Raw genomic sequence first — 13,063 nt, 5'->3', positions numbered from 1 at the left:
TTGAATTAACGTAGCCTTAGGGGCAGCCATTTTGAACTTTTTTTTTCTCTTTAAACAAAATGTTTCTGTTGTGCGTTCAAAAGCTGCCTAAATCGCTAGAAACAGTTTGAATGTCTCTTCTTGTTAGAGGAGATCTGGTGGTGTGGAGGTGTGAATAGGAAGCCTGAGCTAATTTTCAGATGAAGCTTAACAGTGATCATACCAAAGTGACTTCGATGAAGTTAGACACTAATTTAGCCCGCATGGTCATAGAACTCTGACTTTCTGTTAGAAGTCAAGTGGTATGCTAAATATAGGCAGCACTAATTATTTTGATGACTACTTTCTTCGTGTCTGGAGTCTTCTCTCTCTGTTTGTCAGACTGGACATTCATTATGAGAGTCACCTATCACTGCCTCCAAACTGGGATCATACACTGTAGCCTATGATTATAGTTTGAAAGATTACATAACTGTGGCTGGTCATGCAAGCCCTCTTGTATTTTGTATGCCTTGCCTCCAGCAGTCTTTAGTTCTAAAAAGCATGATCATCACTTAAACTTCACATTAACAAACACGGCAGTGAAAAGCTAGTTGGTAAAAAAAATGTGTAAACATTTTTCTATTAGCTGTCTAGCATGTCTTCTAAGAGCAAGGTTTCACTATCATAAAATCATAGAACCGTATAAAAATGTAGGTTAGAAGGGAGGACTTCAGGAAGTCTTTAGTCTAACCTCCTGCTCAAAGCATTGCCAGCTGTGAGGGCAGATCAGTTTGCTCAGGTTGTATTCAGCTGGGTCTTAAAAACCTGCAAGGATTGAGATGGCCCAACCTCTCTGTTTAACCTGTTCCACTGAAAGATTTTCCACATTGGGAGTATTTTCTCCTTATATCCAGTACAAGTCTATCTTATTTTAACTTCTGCCCATTTTCTCTTGTCCTTCCATGACATAACACTGTGAAAAGTCTTGTCCCTTCTATCACCTCCATATAGGCACTGAGGGCTGCTGTTAGGTCCCCCTGCAGCTGTCTCTTGTGTGGACTGAACAAGTCCAGGTCTCTTCACTATTTCATAGGTTACCACATCCAAGGCTTCCAGTGATTATCATGTCACCAGTTTTCTCTTGTTAATGAATAACAGATCCAGCTGTGTGCCACCTTTTCCGGCTCATCCGCTACCTGTATCAAGAATCATAGAATCATGGAATCATTAAGGTTGGAAAAGATCTCCAAGATCATCTGGTCCAACCATTCCCCTACCACCAATATCACCCACTAAACCATGTCCCTAAGCACCACGTCCAACCTTTCCTTAAACACCCCCAGGAATGGTGACTCTACCACCTCCCTGGGAAACCTGTTCCACTGCCTGACTACTCTTCTGAGAAGAAATTTCTGCTAATTTCCGACATAAACCTCCCCTGGAACAACTTGAGGTCATTCCCTCTAGTCCTATCACTAGTTACCTGTGAGAAGGACAACCCCCAGCTCCCCACAACCTCCTTTCACGTAGTTGTAGAGAGCAAGAAGGTCTCCCCTGAGCCTCCTCTTTTCCAGATTAAACAACCCCAGCTCCCTCAGCCGCTCCTCATAGGACTTGTGTTCCAGGCCCTTCATCAGCTTTGTAGCCCCTCTCTGGACATGCTCCAGGGCCTTGAAGTTTTTCTTCCTGTGAGGGGTCCAAAACTGAACACAGTATTCAAGGTGCAGCCTCACCAGAGCTGAGTACAAGACCTCTGATGTGATACAAATACAGCTCCAGCTGGTGTAGGAGACCATGCCATGCGGTGGTGCATCACCGTCATTCCTGTACAGTCTTCAATAAAGATTGTGAGGCAGGCTTACAACACACTGCTTCTTCTTACTATATGCAATTATCTTAAGTAAGAATAAATACAATAAAATGTAAAAGATGGCATTGTACACTATTGATTTTAAAAGATCACAGTGCATTAACATGTAATGAAAATATAAAATACTGCATATCACTATTTTATAGAATTTTACTGGTATTATTATAGAAGATAAAACTGGGTGAATATCATTTTATGATAGATTCAAAACTTCTTAAAAGAGCTAACTTTTTTGTAATTCAAGTTCTATTCATGCTACCATTTTAAGTCCTGTGATTAAACAGATGTTCCCAGAAATACTGTTTTTTTAAGGCAGTACTTTTGAGAATGTTTTTATAGAACCTAGAAAATCAGCAGTTTCAACAACAACAACAAGATAAAAAATAATAAAAAAAAAAGCCATTTGCAGAGCTACTGTATATTGAAAGCATTACTTAGGGGAATTATTAAATAGAGGTACAGCATTTCTCCCTCGTGTAGAAACACTCCCAAGTAATGAAATTACCACTATACCTGTGGGTCAATATATGCCTTGATATCCTATGGTTAATTAATGGCATTGGATGAATCAGAATTTAGTATGTAACCTCAGCACCAGATTTCTCCTGAAACAAAACAAAACAAGAAGTCTCAGTCTTAAAAGCAATGTACAAACAATATATCTTGAAATCTGTAGTTGTCAAATTAACTATCCAAATTTCTGTTAGGGGCGAGTTCATAAATCTTTTATAATTAGATATATTCTTGGGTCTCTGTCTTGGTTTTATTTGGCTATAGGCTTTTTGAAATTATTTGCAGTTTTGTAAAGGTAAGTTGACGTATTTTCTTCATTTTTAAAATACTTGGAATTCATAAATGCATATATTTGTGCATGTTATTGTATGTATCTGTGTAACTCTCATATAGGGATACAAAACATATAATAGTTAAGGGACCTGTGAAAGAAACTGTAACTGAATTGGTCTTTCACATTCCCATAGAGTATCTGGAGTACCTGTTGACTACAGATCCTATGAAAACACAGTTCTGTTGTGTACAAAACGGAGGGTAAAGAGAATGGGGAATTGTTTTCTAGGTTTGAAGATCTAAACTGTATAGGTACTAAAAATATAAGTGGCTAGTAGTCACTGAAGGGAAACTAGCAGTTAATGTGGCAGGAGGCAAGAACTAATGGAAGAGAGACATTAAATATGGACAGAGAAATGCAGGGAACCATATTTCTTTCAAAAATATTGGCCAAGAAATATTGCATAATGTGCATAACGTTACCACTAATTTCAAGTCTTTCCCACAGTTCATATTCAAGAACACTGGAAGACAGAAGAAAAAAAAATGTGATGGAGACTGACTGGGGAAGCTGAGGGAAAAATTATTTTAAATGCAACCTATCTTTCAAACACTTATCTTTGAACTGCTCTCTCTGGACCTATTCTTCTCATCAAGCAGGATTAAGATGGTTAAGTATCAGCACTCATTAAAGAAGCACCAGATTCCCCAGGGCTATAGAATGAAGCCCAGTGTTAAAAAAAAAAAAAAAAAAAAAAAAAAAATCTTAATCATCTTTTTATCTCTGTTTTCACATCTATGCACATCTTAGGTGAAAAGTTTCTAACTTCTGTGTTCCAAAATTTAAGATATATTTTTTAAACAGTGGGAAAAAAAATGCAATCTTTCTGTTAGTTATGCTGGAAGGATGGTAGAAATGCCAACAAGGAATGCATTATCTATTTAAATGCCAAATCTGTTTCATAGTGGTTGCTTCTGTGCAGCAAGGCAAGAGATGTAACTCCCTATTTGTTAGGTGCTTAGCTAATTCCTGACCTCACACTAGGACAAGATTTGAATCCTTCAGCCATATAAATTAATAAATAAATAAATAAATCCTGATGCTGGTTAAGAAGAGGTCACAATATCTGCAACAGATGACCTGGTCTGGATGCTTAGAGGGGAACATCAGTGTGGGATTCATGGAATACAACCAACCCAAAGTCAGGACATGGCAAAGGTACACGCATTCTTAAAAAGGAACTGAAAGCTGTGTGGACACTTGTCTTCTGTCATCCCTGCTTAAGGTGCCTGGTGGATTCAAACATTCCCTTTTCACTGTCTCATAGCTAGGAGACAAAAGAGGTGGTAAGCTTTAACTGCTTTATAGATCTCCTCTCTCTCTTCTCTCTCTCTTCTACATATTTGATAAAGAAGTTCTTACTATTTCCTCCAATGTGACAGCTATCATGCCTTCACTAGTATAAAGTAAGCACTGAAGTCTTGTGAGATATTGTCACATCTGACATTTGTTACTATTTCCCAAGAAAACCTACAGATGGGACTGAGTTCCAGTGTAATTCACCCAAATTTAGTTACCTACATTTGTGGTGGGTGTCTAAAATTCCACAACTCTCAATAGATTCAACTACCAAAGCTTCATCCAGTTACCTAAGTGGCAATCATACAAAATATACAAGATCATTTTAAAGGTTGTGGAATATTCTTTCTGGCTTCCAGATTCCGGAATGATTCCTATAAGTCGTATGTCATTTTCACTTATCCCATACAGATACCTGAGGTAACCTAGGACATCTAAGGATGGTCTGGTTTTATGGATGGTCAGCCTTCTCCATGTCCAGGGTGATCATGTTTCCCACTTCCTTCAGGAGAAATCCCACATTTTCCCTAGTTTTCCTTTAGTCACTGAAGTACCTGTAGAAAGCATTTGTAGAAGTTCAGTGCAGCCATTTATCTAGGGACAGCTTTTTTTTTTTTTTTTTTTTTCAGTGGAGCGCATCTCTCCTAAGACTTTAAAATGCTCAGAAGAATCTTTCTGAATATTACTTTTTCTTGTTCTAACTGCAGGCTACACCCACTCCAGAAGCAAACCCAGACTCCCCCACTTATGCAAACAAGAAGCATTCACCAGCACAGGCACATATTGTGGCTCTGATACAGCCCTTGAGGCAGGGGTTCCCACTGCCAAAATCACCATGTCCCTTCTTTTGAGACTGTGTTGAGGTTAGCCAAGAGTAGAAGAAGCAGAAAGCAGAAAAGAGAATCTGATTTAGCAGTTTGGACATTCATCTGGGAAAAAGTGACAGCTGTGATGAGATATAAGAATCCCATTAATGAAATTAGTTTTGTTTCACTTTATTTTATTTTTCATTCAATGGAGTTGTAACATTACATAGTAGGGGAACCTAGCCTGAGGTCTTTTTCTGCTTGTTTTCAGTGGAAGCTCTCTTTTAAAAAGACACGACTGTTCTCCATTGGGCTATAATCCTGCAACAATTGGTATACATAAACAGAATCTATTTTGCTAGAGATATTTAGCTTTTAATATAAATGATTATTACGTGGTCATTGGAGAAACAGTGCCCAATATGAGTAAGCTTATTTCCATTTGAAGGTGCTTATATCTCTGAATAGATATCGAGCTTCAGTGGCTGCAGCTCTACCGTTCTCTACTGAACTTGGATATTTACATATTAATTTGCTTTTAAAGACCTGTAACTCTATTTTTTCCTTGAAGAGATTAAAAAAAAAAAAAAAAGTATATTTGTAAGATAGGAAATAAGTTAGGCATTTTTTCTTTTTTTTCTTTCCTACTATTGCTTTTATTTTTGTTTTTGTTTCATTATATTTACTGAAAAAAAAATAGGAAAAGATTATCTAATTGACATTAAGACATTTTCTTTTTCATTTCAGATATTGATGACCTTAGCAACTTCCCTCAGCTGTGACATAACCACAGAATCAAAAACTGCTGAGGTTGGAATGAACCTCTGGATGTCAGCTCATCCATCAACCCTCAAGCACAGCCACCTATAAATGCTTGCCTGTAAGAGTTGTGGATACCCCATCCTTGGCAGTGGCCATGGCTAGGTTGGCTGGAGCTTTGAACAGCCTGATCTAGTGAAAGATATCCCTGCCTATGGCAGGGGGGTTGGAATTAGATGATCTTTAAGGCCCCTTCCAACCCAAAACATTCAATGATTGAGCGATGACCGTGTTCAAATGGCTTCTCAATATCTCCAAGGAGGGAGACTCTCCAACCCCTCTGGGCAACCTGTGCAGCTCAGTCACCTTCACAATAAAGTGCTTCCTGCTTTTAAGAGGGAACTTCCTGTTTCAGTTTGTGTCCACTGCTTCTTGTTCTGTTACTGGACAGCACTGAAAAGAGACTGGCTCAGTCCTCTTTGCACTTTCCCTTCAGGTATTTATACACAGTGGTAAGATCTTCCCTGAACCTTTTCCAGGTCTCAGATTTCCCAGTTTTTCCTCATAGGAGAGTTGCTTCAATACCTTAATCATCTCTGTGGCTTTATTCTGAAATTCTTCTGGTAAGTCCATGTCTGCCTCGTACAGAGGAGTCCAGAACTAAACTGTTGTGGTTTAACCCGGCTGGCAGCTAAACACCACACAGCCGTTCGCTCACCCTCCCCCCTCCCTCTCTGGGATGGGGGAGAGAAACGGGAAAGTGAAGCCGGTGAGTTGAGATAAAGACAGTTTATTAAGACAGGAAAATAATAATAATAATAATAGTGATAATGATAATAGTATTAATAATAATAATGTGTAAGAAAACAAGTGATGCACAATGCAATTGCTCACCACCCGCTGACCGATGCCCAGCCTATCCCCGAGCAGCCGGCCCCCCACCCCGGCCAGCCACCCCTATATATTGTTTAGCATGACGTCAGATGGTATGGAATACCCCTTTGGCCAGTTTGGGTCAGCTGTCCTGGGTCTGTCCCCTCCCAGCTCCTGCTGCACCGCTAGCCTGCTCGCTGGCAGGACAGAGCGAGAAGCCGAAAAGTCCTTGGCTTGGTGTAAGCACTGCTCTGCAACAATTAAAACATCAGCATGTTATCAGCGCTCTTCTCATCCTAATCCAAAACATAGCACCCTACCAGCTCTTATGAGGAAAAATTAACTCTGTCCTAACTGAAACCAGGACATAAACCAAGTAATCCAGCCATGGCCTCACCAGTGCTGAAGAGGGGAAGATCACTTCCCTTTACCTGCTTGCAATGCTTTGATTAATGCAGCTCAGGCTATCATTAATTTTATTTGCCAGTAGGGAACACTGCTGACTCAGGTTCAGTTTGATGTCCACCATGAACCCCTACATCCTTCTCTGGAAAGCTGCATTCCAGACAGTTATCCCCCAAGTATTTATTGGTACATGGGGTGAAATATCATCTCCTTTATACAAATTGCATGAAATATGCAACAAAGGCAAAAATAAAACTTAACAATATAAAGCGAAAATCATGTTAAAAAATATATATAGTTGCATATATTTACTACTGATATTTATTATTAGTGAACTTCCAGTTATTTTATCATCTTTAATACATTAGGACTTTAGGAATGATGCTCTGAAAGTTTAATAAAATTTATAGAATGATGAGCTAACACTATATTGATTGCCTATTCCCATCAGCTTAAGGACAGGGAAATAATTTTCCAGATGTATGACTACTTATTTTCTGCCCTCTCTTATATCCTTCCCAAGTGCATTTCCTGACCTTATGTGTGGACCAACCCTTTAGCAATGATTTCTATTTGAACCACAATTGTTAAATTTAATATCCAGACCTACAGTATTGTGATGTTTCTGGTGCATATCTAAAAACAAAAACAAACAAACAAAGCCCCACACATTGTTATCTTCAATTTAAAGACAATTAAAGATAATGACTTTCAAGCTTCATTAATATTTAAATGAGGATCTCTTCTTATGTCAGAAGAAACAGTGTGAAGAGTTAAGATACACACTAAAAAATAAAATAAAATAAAATAAAATAAAATAAAATAAAATAAAATAAAATAATAAACACATGAAAAAATAAAATGAAAGCAATACCTTTAATGAAATTCTAAATATGTTACCCCATTGAGTTGCACTTCCTAAAGGAGAAGGTTTTTTTGAGGAACAAGGAATAGTGCCCTGGAAATTCTTTCTTTCTTCCTCCTTCTTTCCTTCTTTCTTTCCTTCTTTCTTTTTTTTTTTTCTTTCTTTCTTTCTTTCTTTCTTTCTTTCTTTCTTTCTTTCTTTCTTTCTTTCTTTCTTTCTTTCTTTCTTTCTTTCTTTCTTTCTTTCTTTCTTTCTTTTTTCTTTCTTTCTTTCTTTCTTTCTTTCTTTCTTTCTTTCTTTCTTTCTTTCTTTCTTTCTTTCTTTCTTTCTTTTTTCTTTCTTTTTCCTTCCTTCCTTCCTTCCTTCCTTCCTTCCTTCCTTCCTTCCTTCCTTCCTTCCTTCCTTCCTTCCTTCCTTCCTTCCTTCCTTCCTTCCTTCCTTCCTTCCTTCCTTCCTTCCTTCCTTCTTTCCTTCCTTCCTTCCTTCCTTTTTCTTTTTCTTTCTTTCTTTCTTTCTTTCTTTCTTTCTTTCTTTCTTTCTTTCTTTCTTTCTTTCTTTCTTTCTTTCTTTCTTTTTCTTTCTTTTTTCTTTCTTTCAAGATGCATGTAATAGTTTTAAAATAACATACATTAAATTTCAGTATGCTTTTTTCAATTTGGCTTCTATCTGCCATCCCCTTTGTGAAAAAGTCTTGCATTTGTGAGGGAAAACTTATTTCCTAAAATCAAAATGTGAATTCTAGTATTTGAAATGTGAATTACATATTCAGAAACTTAAATTGTCTTTTTATTATCACTTAAGCATCATCATCACTAAAATTTACTTACCTAATGTACCTAATTACCTACTGTACAAAAGTAATGTCTAATATCCAAAAAAATATTCTCTTTTGATCAAGGTGATGTATCTGTTGCAACTGATGCAAAGTAAATTCTAACTTTGCATGATGAGGAAAAGGTATAAAATATGTTGATATTACCCTGTAGTTGAAGCAGAACTCAGCAGTTTCTGTTTAATGCAATAGAATAATTACTCTTTAGAGTAATTAACTAGGTAAAGTTTAAATCTCACTTTTCTTTCATGTTAGATTAAATGATGAGAGAGGGAGCTAAGAGAATCTTATCAAGTAGAGATAGAGCACTGACAGCATTAAACTAGGATGCTACTTAGTGTCTTTGCTAACTATGGTGCATTGTGCAAATGAACTAAAGCAAGAAGCCTTGGGCCCCTTACCAAGGTCAGTCTCTTATTAAGTGTGAGCCTGTCTTAAGAAACTGGCAGAAATTGGTCCTGCAGATGGACAAGAGCCAAGCAGCAACTGAGCCTGCACAAAGACAAGAGGTCAACTACTGGTGATGAGGAAGTGTCACCAACCTTCATCCCCACAACCCCCGACGACCACCACCAGGAGACACTGCGCAAGCACAGATGGGAGGAGTTTATGGAAATGACTCCTTGGAATTAATTTTAATATGAAGCAGGGACAGGTTATGAAGATGTATAGGCATATTGTGAAATTTCATGCATATGTAACTCTTTGCTGCATATAACCATGGCAAGTTGCCGCATCAGGTGCACACGATTTTGGTGGGACTACCCCCCATGCTGCCCAGCGCTGAATAAACATACCTACTTTACAATCTTACTGATTGTGGAGTCTGTTTTCCGCAAGTCAGTGACTTCTCCCAAAGTTCTGAGCATCATTATTTGTTACAGTGGTTTTATAATGCTGAAGTTCACACAATTTGCCTGTACAATTTTTTTACATGTGTTTCAATAGTCATAATATACTTTCACTTTTTCTTCCAAGTAGTCAGTCAAGCACATATAACTACTTCTTCTTGTTTAGCAGTAAATTAACAGACATATTTTAATGTATAACATGAGGCATAAGTAATCATAAATAAAAATTAAAAAATAATTTTATCTGTTTAACTACTTTCCCAAGAGAAAGAGATCATTTCTGTAGTTGCACATAAAGATCTTGCCATACAGAAGGGCACAAGCAAGGCAGTAAAAGAAAGAACATTACCTGCTGTCAGTCACATAATCTAATAAAGATATTACTAGTAGCTTTGGTGCATTCATCTCACCATTTTTTCTATTGTTTCACATTTATGCCTGGTTGCAAAAGTTCCTAGAAGCACTGTAGAATATTCCCGAATTCTATTTACATAGTGCCCTACATCTGGCAGCCTCCCGTGTACACGGCTAATGGTAACTGCTGCTTTTTTAATTCAGGAAAAAAATAATTTCTGCACTCATTCCAGAAAACTATAACACTTCCTGTTTTAAAAACATATATCAATCCTTAATTATATATATAAAAAAAATAATAAGCAAATTACAATCTGTTTTTAAACAAACACTTGAATAGTAATCTCTTTATCTTCCATCAGACTGAAAACACTGTGCCTCACTCAACATACGGAATTTATGATATTGAAAATAGCATGCTATCATACCAAAAAGAAACATTTGAAAAATTATTTCTTTAGGTCCAGCGTTGTTGAGTGTGTACAATTACCATACAGAAATTATTTTTTAATTTATATTTTTCATTTCATCAGTGAATAAGTAATTCTGCTTAAAGTTGTGACAAATACAGGTAAGTGGTGGGTGATGGTGACAGACTGTAGGGTTCATGGAGCCAAACCTGATGCAGTTTCATTGTTTTCTGGTAGTGTTTCCTGGAATTAATTTGCCTCAGAAATATGTCTGGTGCTGTCTTGGAGCAAAATACCTGATGTTAGCCAGCATAGATAACAGCCAATCAATAATCCTGTTCAAAGGACCAAAGCTCACTGTCCCTCTTTATCAGTGGAGATGTATCCAGAAGCTTTACTTCTTGTATTCTATTTATTTATCTGACCTACCTTAAAATTGCAGATATGTAAACATATATTAGTTAAACATTCTTTTTTACTTTTTTTTTTTTTTTAATAAACCCCATAACTTTTATTAAAAGTTCCACCAAGTACAGTTTTAGGAAACATGAAAAAATATTTTTAAGCATGTCTTAACAGTTACATCATTTAGAGTTATTCTGAAGTTTATATGATTAAATAAACATTTCTGCTGCTCCCATTTATATGTATCTGTGTTTACAAACAAATTTTATGTTTGCCCTTGTGACTATGTACTCAACTTGCTCAATAATGAGCAAACTGGTGAGAAAGCCCCCCATGAAACCACATACACACATCCAAGATGTGTATACCTACTTGTAGTACCTCGCACAGAAACGCAGGCTGCTCACAGTGGAGGATGTTCCATCCAGCCTAGATGTAGCCATGATTCTATGAGACTTCTGGCAGTTCCCAATGAGATAAGTCTGCCACTCTTTTACTACTTTCCCACAAGGTCCCACTCCACAATTACGAAAATCCATGCTTTTATATTTCTTTTTGAGTTGACTTCCTGACTTCTGAGAAAGTGTCTTGGTTGTTCTCTAATTTTGTTGACTGTCATCTTAATCAAATTTTGTGCTTGTTCATTTCTTTGTAGATTTATAACTTCAGGGGCAATCACTATCTCAGAACAGGAAGTGTTGGGTATTCTGCTCACGCAAACTGTTTACATTCTTATTTCTATCTATCAATTATTGTTGTCTATGCTGTGCTACCTACAAGGATTTGGATTCTCCATTCCTTTCAGGCTCATGACATATTAAATAAAGGAGCAAAACTCTGTATGGGAATAATTCAATATCAACTATCATAACTACTAAAAGCAGCCCTTTCCTCCAAATTAAACTAATTCTCACATTCATTACACGTTTCCAGCCATCTCTGCTGTGGAATTTTTCTGTCCTTCAATGCACCATACTATTCCATTTTATAAGTCTGAATTAAAAAGACATAGATAAAGTGAAGGTTATGACCAATCTCTGGTGACTGATGTGTTCAAAAGAAAAAAAAAAATCTTTTTCCCTAAAAATAGGACTAACAGCCAGAAGGGTAGAGTAGAACAGGCAATATGCATAACTTGCTAATCATGCAGTGGCATGTGTAGTCTACCAACAAATGGATTTTGCATAGGATTTTCTTATATTTAGAAACTCTGGAAGAATTTGTACTCCTCAGAATGGCTACATAGTTAAATGAAATTCTCAATTCCCAAACCTAAAGTTCTTTAAGATGAAACTGTGTTGAGGATATTCATCAGATAGCTAATGAATGTAAATATATATATGGTTGCAGTTATCGCATAACTCAAAAAAAAACAGATTCTGAAATTTCATACTTCTATGTGTTTATTTTTAAGAAGCATGCTAAAAAATAAAAATGCACCCACCAGATTTTTTTTAGGAATACTTTGATTTGAGACTACAAACACTATGTGCTTTAATAATCATTGTTTCATATGATATCATTATTTACGTTTAATGACATACTCGTTAGGTCCTATCTAACCCTAAATTTTCTAATGGTTAATTACATCATCCTTTTAAATTTCTGAGGGTTTTCTTCCTTAAATGAAGTGTTTATGTATTCAGCTTTCATCCTGATCACAGTTTGGATTTGTGAGGTTTATTGTTTTATTTTGTCTGGAAATCCAATTATGATTATTAGATATGTTAATAATTAATAACCTCACTTTAAAAACAACAACAACAACAACAAAAACAGTTCATTTATAATGTGTACAAGAGATTAATGAATTTTCAATATGCATAAAATTTAGGAATGTGTTCTTTAAAATAAAAATTATTGTCTTTAAGAAACAGAAAATTGATAAGAGCTATATTTCTTGATGGATTTGCATTTTGATTTACTGCAAATTCTTCTGATCACCTGCAAATTCTTAGAAAGCTCATCTTATACTCAAAGGAAAGGCCTAGATATATCTCTAGGCACTAAGATGTCTAATTTAAGACACTGCCTTATTCAGAACAGACAGTTCACGTTGCAAAATAGCCACCTCAGGACAGGAATTTGCTTCTTCAGAATGGTCAAATTGTTCCCTGAAATAACCTATCCTCCTCCATTATATTGGAAGTGACCATTAGTCAAGTGCCTTAAGTTAGGTCAGATGTATCTATTACTAGGTTTCATGGAAAAAGGCTAAACAGTATTTCAACTTTTATCACCTTTGTAGAGCTGTTGGTTAAAATGATAAAAAATTCATGATCAACGGCAGGAAAAAAAAATAAATAAAAATAAAGACAGGACCAGTTAACCAGTCCAAAAGGTTTAGACATTTCTGAACATACAGTCTTCAGCGTTTGAAAAACTGTGGATACTTCCTAATGCTGGTTTGCACTGACATTGGAGGACAGAAGCATGCAATTCCCAATTTGCAGATTGTCAGAGCTGGCAAAAAAACCCTGGGGGCTTGGGAGCCAGAAGACTTGGGTCAGCCTGAAGGTTAGGGTC

General features: G+C 36.6%; 1 long non-coding RNA gene across 1 annotated transcript; it reads right to left on the bottom strand.

Annotated features, from left to right (window-relative positions):
- Nucleotides 1-322: 322 nt before the first annotated feature.
- LOC125180329 (uncharacterized) lies at nucleotides 323-4,579 on the bottom strand. The gene is made up of 3 exons (XR_007158756.2): nucleotides 4,393-4,579; nucleotides 2,345-2,436; nucleotides 323-1,856 (listed from the first exon to the last, which is right to left on the bottom strand). It is a non-coding gene; the product is annotated as an uncharacterized lncRNA (long non-coding RNA).
- Between the last annotated feature and the right edge of the window lie 8,484 nt (nucleotides 4,580-13,063).

The sequence above is a fragment of the Anser cygnoides genome, chromosome 1 (assembly GCF_040182565.1).
Source record: "Anser cygnoides isolate HZ-2024a breed goose chromosome 1, Taihu_goose_T2T_genome, whole genome shotgun sequence".
NCBI classification, from domain to species: Eukaryota; Metazoa; Chordata; class Aves; order Anseriformes; family Anatidae; genus Anser; species Anser cygnoides.
This window is presented reverse-complemented; position numbering and strand designations above follow the sequence as displayed.